This window comes from Marmota flaviventris, chromosome 14 (assembly GCF_047511675.1).
Source record: "Marmota flaviventris isolate mMarFla1 chromosome 14, mMarFla1.hap1, whole genome shotgun sequence".
Classification (NCBI taxonomy): domain Eukaryota; kingdom Metazoa; phylum Chordata; class Mammalia; order Rodentia; family Sciuridae; genus Marmota; species Marmota flaviventris.
In genome coordinates, this window is record NC_092511.1 from 31,581,514 (window position 1) to 31,590,523 (window position 9,010).

Consider the following 9,010-nt stretch of genomic DNA (forward strand, 5'->3'; position numbering starts at 1 on the left):
AAGTGGGACTCCAGCTGCCCTTTCTCAGAGAACTTTCTAGGTGGCTTCACTCTCTGCCAGTCCTGCATCCCACATCCACTCACAGGCTTCAGGAGCGAGGCCTCTCCAGGCGCAGCAGCTCTCCCCATCCTACAGTGACTCCAGTAATGACCTTTTATAAATTCTCTCTTCCCTGGCTGCTGGGTTACACGAGTCTCCTAGTGTCGCTCAGGGTCAGAGCTGCTGCCTCTGTCTATGCAGCAGAACTGCCTCGTGGGCCACACCATTTCAAGGCTGACCACAGTCCTAGAAAACGAGCTCTGTGGGCTACAATTGGTTTCTATAAATGTATTAATTCATTAGAGTTCTGATTCTGTATACTCGGGGAACCAGGAGTTTGTGCTTTGGGAAGAATGCAGAGAGCAACAGACATCCATGAGGCATGGGTAAGCCTTGCCCTCGTCCACACTGACTCCACTCATCCTGTGTAGGGTGTAATTCAGGTGCTAATCTACCATGTCCTATGGTTACAATCTACTCTTCTGTCTCCTCAACAAGCTGCAAATAACACAAACTTCTCACAACGATGATTTATAAATGACTCTGGAAAAAAATTCAGTCTGAATTGTAAAAATGTGTTTGTGTAGCTAAGGCATAAAGGGCTTCTGCTTGTCCCCGCCACCAGACCTCCCCGGCACATGGCGACAGGCCAGGGGTCAGGAGGCCAGGATGCTCCTCCTGATGATGTCTGTCCTCCTGCTGATGGTGCTGCTGGCATGGACACACTTCTCCGAGGCCTCACTCTCCGAGTCACTCATTTCTGCATCGGGGACATACCCGTCATTCTCACTGTCAGGTTTTAATTTGCTTTTTGTGCGTTCCTTGGCTGGAGCTCGGCCTAGGCCCAGGTAGGGGTAGTCTGAGTGCTGGTGGCAGGTGCCCTTGGGGGCCTCTCCCTGCTGCTGCCGCTCCCCCTTCTTTGGAATCCGGAACCCCCCCCCCAGTCTTTCCCTGGGCTGGCAGGTGTTGTAGGCACTTGGACTGTGGTCTGACTACAGGTCACTCTGACTAGGGAGCCATTGCACCTGGGCACCATGTCCCTCCTGGCTCCAGGCGCTGACTGCCCCACTCCCGGGGAGGGGGCGGCTCTTGTGTTGTCCAGATGCCTCTGGGACACATCTGTGGACCTGAGAGGCTTGTGACTCTGTTTAAAAGGTCTGTCCTTCAAGTCTCCTTTAATGAGATCACAATGAAAAAAATTGTCTCTTTTCCCGTGGTCTGCTGTCACCACACCATTTTTCTGTTGTGCTGATATGAGACGTGCTTCTGCAAAGGTGTTTTCAAAACTCAGAAAGCTCTCTGGGACCCCCAGCCCCTCCCTCACGCTGCACAGCTCTGGCTGCCGGGGCAGGGCCTTGCCCTCGCCCCCACTGCTGTTCTGCAACAGGTCTCGGTTATGGGGCTTTTTCAGGGAATGAACCAAGGAAGTACCCATTTGTTTCCTGAAGAACGCAGAATGCCATTTCAAGTCCTCTATCTTGGGAGCGTCGGGACCCACAGAAGGACTATTAAACAGAAGCATGTGTTCCAGTGAGAAGGAGGAGCAGGAAGAAGGCACACCTGAAACTCTTTCTTGCTCCAAGAGCTTAGTGTACAGACTGAACATCTGTTCCTGGACTCTGCACACAGATCGCTTGATCTTTTCCCTGCGGGTCACCATGTAAGTGAAGTTCCGAACCCTCTCCAGGTCCTGCCGCAGGTGCGTGAACAGCTGCAGCCTCCTAAACAAGACATCCTGCTCCCGCTTGGCTAGATTGTCCTCTTCGTCTTTCTCTGGGGTGATCAGAGGCTTGTTGAAGTTGACCTTCCTCTTGAGCTTCCAGTATTGGTACAGGAAGTCCACCACTTCCTCAGGCAGCCTCAGGGCTCGGGCCACGTCCAGCAGGTTGACGAAGGTGTAGAACCCATCCTCCAGCTGCTGCAGCTTCTGCTTGCGGACGCTCACCCGGTGGGCTTCCTCCCGGTTCTGCTCCAGACTGGCAAAGGGCTCCAGCGGATTCCGGGGGGAGCACTCGGGAGCCCGGTTCTCCTGCGTGGCGCCCTAGCCAAGGCTCTCCTGAGACTTCCGGTGGGAGCTGTGCTTTGGGCAGTAGGACTTGAACTTGACTTCATCATTCTCTGCCAAGATAGTCTTCATTTCCAGGCCCCGGTCAAAAGCACAGGTCACATGGAAGGCCGTGCGGCAGTTCTTCACGGAGCACTGTATGGAGGCCCCGAACTTCTCGTTGCAGAGGCTGCACACGAGCGCCCACCGGCTGCTGGGGATGTGAGACACCTTTGTGATGGGCTCCATCTTCTCGGGGCTGCCAATGCTCACCTCAGGGATCCACAGGGCACAGCTGACATGGACCCACTTGGTTCCGCTGCGGGTGGACTTCATAGCACCGCCCTTCTTGGGACAGAGCAAACATTTTGGCTGGACTCCCAGGGCACAGGTCCGGCATAGCCAACTGCCCTCTGGCACCTTGAGGATTCCATAGCAGGCCTGGTGCACACAGATGTTGCACTTGTCGCAGAACACCATCTCGTTGCCGTCCTCACCATGGGGGACTGGCAGACGTCACAGACCACGTCTTCATCGTACTCAATCCCCAGGCCTTCCTCGGTCTCGATGGCATGATTCATACTGTCATAGCATCGCTGCTCAAATTCCTCCAGGACCCTTTCCATGGTGAACTCGTCCAGTTCAGGCATTCCCATCTCCTTGAACTCCTCGTTGGTCAGCTCCAGCCACATGGCATCCATGTCGTTCAGGTCATATCGACACACGCTGTCGGCCAGCGTCCGGATGTCCACGTAGCCCAAGTCTGGAGGCTCAGAGCCCGAGGTCACTATGTACTTCTTGGGCCTGATGAACATGAAGGATTTCTCTTCGGACACAACCCTGGCCACAGGCTGCGGGATGGTCCCCGGGCTCACAGGCACCTGGACCCCTTTCTCCCATTCCTGTCTCCAGGGATCTGCCAACACATAGTACTCGTCCGGGTTCAGCTGGTAGGAGTCATGCAACTTCATGGCGGTGATCAGGTCTGTCCTAAACACCTCTGAAGGCTTCCGGTCTTCATGTCTGGAGCAGGAACTTCTCCTGTGCTCTGGGATCGAGAGTTCTGGGACCATGTAGTTGATAGGCTGCCATTGTCGTCAGAATCCTCACTGCTGCTGGGAAGGCGACCTCGTTTCATGATCTCCCCAGGAAGCAGCAGGCAGCCTGCTGCGGAGGGCTCAGGCCAAGGCGCTGGGCTCCGCGCCGCCCGCTCGCGCCAGGCCGCATGAGTCCAGGCCGCGGTGGGCGGACACGCGGGGCGCCAGGCTGGCCCCTGCCCTCGCCGGCGCGCACACAGCCTGCGCTCGCGCCAACAAACTAGGTAATTTTCAAATGAGAAAAGAGTAGCCTTGCAGTATAAAGGGACCCATAAGTACAAACTCCTGAGTTTACATTTTATTGGATAGTAAGTGGTTTCAGACATTGTTTTTAATTTAAAACATTTTACACATAATTAATAATCATCAAGAACACTGAAGATAAGATTGGGCAGCAGAGAAATGTTTTTTTCCAGTAAGCTATTTTGGCCTATTCTGTCAGAAGCCCAGGAGTATAACTTCACTTTCCTGTATTAATGTAGTAGAGCACATGGGCCTGAGGATATGTACAGATATCAGGGCTGATAGCAGGATAAGAATGTCCCTCTTCTATCAGAGAGTGGAATAGTTTCACCTCTTTCAATATTTTCTCTTCTCTAATGATTTATATTTTATCCTATGTACCTCTTAGTTGCACTTATGGAATAAAATCTTTTCACCCACTGCCTCCCTGTCCCTATTCTAGTGGCTTTCAAACTTGTGTATCTAGAAGACTGAGGTATCTCTTTTGAACAGTCAGAGTGATAGGCACCACTCCAGAGGATCTTGTTTTGTAGTCTTAAGTAGGACTAAGGAATTTGCAGCCCCATCAGGTGATTCTGATGGTCTTCTGGCCTCAGAGAACCAGTGCTCTATCATCCATCACAGAAGCTGTCCAATACTCCTCCTCCCCTACCAACCATTGTACCAACTATTGAGTAAAACATGTTTTATTTCCCAGACTTATTTTTTAACCTAATTATTTTAGCTGAAAGTTAGTTCATGAATATTACAAACATTCACTGAATAGCTCATCAACCGGGTGCTTAGGTTCAAGTTCAAGACCACATAGTCCCTAAGCACAATCAGAATCAGCTTGCCTGCTAATTGAAAAGACACATGTGTGAGCAGTAAAGCTACCACACAAATCTTGTAAGTGCCATTCCAGAGAGAGGAAGTGGGGATACACAATGGAAAGCAGCTAATGGCAGGAGGTGGGGCGCAGTAAGTCAGTGACATTTAGGCCAGGCATCAAAGAATGAGAACATGGTTCTCAGTTTAAAAAAAATAAAGAAGCAAAGAACACAGGCTGAGTACTAACTGTCCCTTCCATTCTGACAATGAAATGGCCACAGATTCAGTTCCACAGAGAACTGGGTGGTGAGATGTGGGCAGAAAAGCTCTTCACTTCTAACCACAGCAGGTGGGTGTGACCAAGAGCTAAAGAGAAGAGCATTGTGTGGCAAGGAAAGGAACAGAGTAGGGATAAAAAGCAAGGGGATTAGTTAAATCCAGTCAGGATGCAGCCCCTGGCCAGCTCCATGCCTCTCCAGAGCTATAGAGTTGCTTAAATGCCCAGGAAATTGTACTCAGATGTGTTGACATGAGGACCTTATTTCCCATGAAGTCGATGAGATGCATTTGTTACTATTACACAGAGGTCTGTTCTCTGCCAGATTATTGTGCGCTCCAAGGAGATGCGCTGTTCAACCCTGTCGTGTCTCCCCAGTGTAATTGTCATGTATGTGTCTGGAGCTAATTGATGCTCGCTTGCTTTTTTATAATTAGTCAGGTGGTGGTAATAATCACTGAACAGAAAAAAAAATGGGCTGGTTCCACTTAATCACTTTTTGGTTAATGAAAATTAATAGCAGAAAAGTCCGTGCAGCCTGCGTTGACCTTGTGTGCTCAAGTGGAGGAGGGTGAAGCCTGTGATTCCCTGATTCCCTTGGTGAGAACTCCTGTGAGCAAAAGGGGTAGGGAAGGAGTCAATGCTGGGTGTAGTTTGTGATCGCCTCAGGCCGCTGGACAAAGACTGAGTAAGGATCATTGGAGCGAATAGAACTGTCTTCACAACATTCTCTTCTCATCTTCTTCATTTTTCCCAGCCCTGGTGCTTCTTCCCTCAAAGTACTTTCCTGTGGCCTCATTTTTCCAGCTTCCTCATCAAGAGCTGCACAAGGGCTACCCAACCAGGAGGGTCCTCTGGGTACCTCTTTGATCTACCACATCCAACAGGAAATGTTAACAGTGACTGCAGAAAATGTACTACCAAGGGCACAAATTCTACCAAAGGCACAGAAACTTCTAGAATAAAGGTTTGAACTATCTTATTAGGCAAAGAAACCAAATCAGTAGAGGCTTTAGCTAGAGACAAAAGAACAGAATGTGTCAGAGGAAGTTCATTAATGTCTCCTCTCTTGAAAGTACTTGAAAGTAGTTAGGAACTTATTTTAACTTCTGCTTACAGTTTTATATTTACCTCTCAATCCTGGACCACCACCCACCTCACCCTGGAGCATACACAAACATATATACAGTTGAGCTCTTGACATCTGTCCTTATAGGTCTAACAGATTTATCATTGAATTTAATAATTAAGCATAGGATATCCAAAACCAGACTACTCCAATCTTCATCTCAGCAAATGGCAACTTCCAACATTCCATTTGCTTTGCTCTGACACCTTGACATTATTCTTCCTCTGTCTTTCTTGTACATCACATTTAATCTAAGAAAATAAAGTTGGAATTCTGTCTTCTATTCCAATCCAGAGTTTGATTACTTCTATCACCTCCACTACCGTGTCTCTGGTCCACGTCATCAGTGTCTGTCTTGACCACAGACTTTCTTTTGGCAAACCCAAAGGGCTTTGGGCATTCAGGATAAGAGATGATCTTCATTGAATTACGAAGTACTCTTGCTATGTGGCAGTCATTGTACGAAACATAAGAACTGATTTATTTATTCCTCATTACAACTTTATAAACTTACCATTAAATTTGTCTCCAATTATCCAAAGTAGAATACTGAGATTTGGGGAAGTAATCATCTTAAGTTCCCAGGCCTGCCTAATTTCTGTCCTTAGTACCTGATTGGTTGCCTCTTCACTGATTCTGAGTGTCACCAGTGTCCTTCCAATAGCTTATTATTGGCAAAGAAAATATTGTTCACTTATAAAAATGTGTCCCTGTGTTTTTCCCCCTTAAAGATGAGTATTTGGTTGATAAGTGTAAAAACATTACATGGTGTTTGTGTAAGAGACCTCACACAAAATATTTGAATGTTTAATGTACTCTAAACCCGTAATCCCTTGAGCCTATGAGGAATAAATTTCCTGCCACTATGGTAGCTTCATAATGGAAGTATTTTGGTAAATCTGCTCATTGATGGCTCCCCTAAAGTCACATTTCATAACTGATCCATAGTCCTGGAAATGACCCCCTTAACCCCTCTATGTGTAGACTGAAGACTGGGAGCTACAAAGAAAGAATTCTCTCCCCACATGTCTCTGCATCGATCTACAGGTAAAGTTTTATAATATTTTGAAAGTAGACTAGAGTATCAGATAAGATATTTACAAGCTGGGCATCTAGGTTGGTTCCACAGTTTAGGTATTGTGAATTGTGCTGCTATAAACATTGATGTGGATGTGTCCCTGGAGTATGCTGTTTTTAAGTCCTTTGAGTATAGACTGATGAGAGGAATAGCTGTTTCAAATGGTGGTTCCATTCCCAATTTTCCAAGGAATCTCCATACTGCTTTCCATATTGGCTGCACCAGTTTGAAGTGGCCTTTACAGGTAAATGGATGGAGTTAGAGAAGATAAGCTAAGTGAAGTTAGCCAATCCAAAAAACCGAGATGTCAAATGTTTGCTCTGATATGAAGAGGCTGATTCATAGGGGGGTAGGGAGGGGGGAGCGTGGGAGGAATAGAAGAACTCTAGATAGGGCAGAGGGGTGGGAGGGGAAGGGAGGGGTCATGCAGTTAGAAATGATGGTGGAATGTGATTGACATCATTATCCAAAGTACATGTATGAGGACATGAATTGGTGTGAATATACTTTTTTACAACCAGAGATATGAAAAATTTGTGCTCTATATGTGCAATATGTATTACAATGCATTCTGCTGTCACAGATAAATAAAACGATATTTACAAGCTAATAAAATACAAAAAAAATCTTTTTTTCTCCCCACTTTCGTATTCCTGTCTTTCCAACATCATCCCACTCCACTTTTCTCTTCTCTCCCTTCCAAGAGGCCAAAAAGGACACTATATAATAAGACTCAACAGATATTTTCTGTTCTCATTTTTAAAGTACTCCAAAGGTAACAATAAACATGTAGATTAAAGATGTTGATTTGTTAAATGTATTCAATAATTGCCTCTCATAAGGAAAATATTAAAATGGCCTCAACAGTCAATTCCTTTAGAACTACTTTTACATAGCTTAATATAAAGTCAAATTTGCCAGATGTTAATGAAACCAGCAATAAAAGTGAATTCTCCAGGGAATGATCTAATCTAAAATACATTCAAAATGTATTTGCTTATCATTTTTTTATAATTTCAAAAAAGTAACCCTTGATGTGCCAGCCACAAACAAAGGGCTAGAATATGATTTGCATTAGAAATCACTGGAGAGATTCAGGGATTCCATATCTGATAATGTGTAAAGTCAGAAGTGCCATGCAGAGGAGTTACAAGAATTCTCAACTATCTTATTCACTAACTGGAAAACAGATATCACATCTCCAACTCCATGTCCTTCCCAGCTTGATCCTTGCCCCATAGACTAGAAAAATGAGACTTTGGAAGTTTAATATAGCAAAAAAGAAAAACAAAAGGAATTTGCCATCGATACCATTGATGAAGTAACAAGATGTAAATTATTGAAATAAACAAATACTTTTCATCCTTTCACTCTGTGATGATTTTTATCATAGGTGCTGGGGAAACTGGTGAAGGAAAGGCCCAGTTTGGATGCTAGCGTGGAATTCAGGCACTACATAAATTTTCAATGATAGAAATGCTCTAAAATGTGAAACAGAACGTAGAATGGGAAAAGTCATCTGGAGGTCAGATTAGGCCTGTCTGGAAGAGGGATTACTAGTATGAAACGTGGAGGATAAATAGGACCTCGTAAAGTAGAAGAGCACAGTGGAGAGGGTTGGAGCAAATAAATGTTTACTGCCTGGAGTTCAAAGGAGGAACAGAAGGTGGGGTCCCCTGAGAGGTAGCCACAGGGCCTCTAAGGGGAACAGGGTAAGATGGGGTTGGAAAGGTGGGGCAGATGCTAGGGGTTTCCTAACCAAGTCTGAGATTTATTTGGGGAGTGACTATATATATGAAGCCATGTAAGTTATAACAAGGGGAAAAGAAATACAATTAGACTATCATTTTCAAAGAGTGATTTGGCTGGAGAACACAGGTTGGATATTTGAAATGATTATGAAATGAATAACTTGAAACTTGCATTCTTTGATTCAGTATATATCAGACACTGGTTGGTTTAAGTACTTTTCTAAGTACTAAGGATATAGCATTAAAAAATAATAAACTGCAGGAAGGTTAAAAAGAGGATTATTTCTCTATCCAAACATCAAATAAGAGTGAATAGACAAGGATGCCAGCCATAAGGGACAGAGTGGGCAGATTTGAGAGAATTATAAGACCCCCCCTGAGAAGATAGTGTGGTAATTCAAATAGGCAGGAACAAACAAAAATGAGTGTCAAGTCGATGTCTTGAGCTGTTTATAGAGATGTAATTTTGAAGAAAAAAAACTGGTATGTAAACAGGTTTGAGGGAGATGTTGATGAGCTCAGTCTTGAACGGGTTTCCAAAA

At 45.5% G+C, this 9,010-nt stretch overlaps 1 pseudogene; it reads right to left on the minus strand.

Annotated features, from left to right (window-relative positions):
- Positions 1-643: 643 nt before the first annotated feature.
- Positions 644-3,255, minus strand: LOC114091945 (protein Jade-1 pseudogene; annotated as a pseudogene).
- Positions 3,256-9,010: the final 5,755 nt, after the last annotated feature.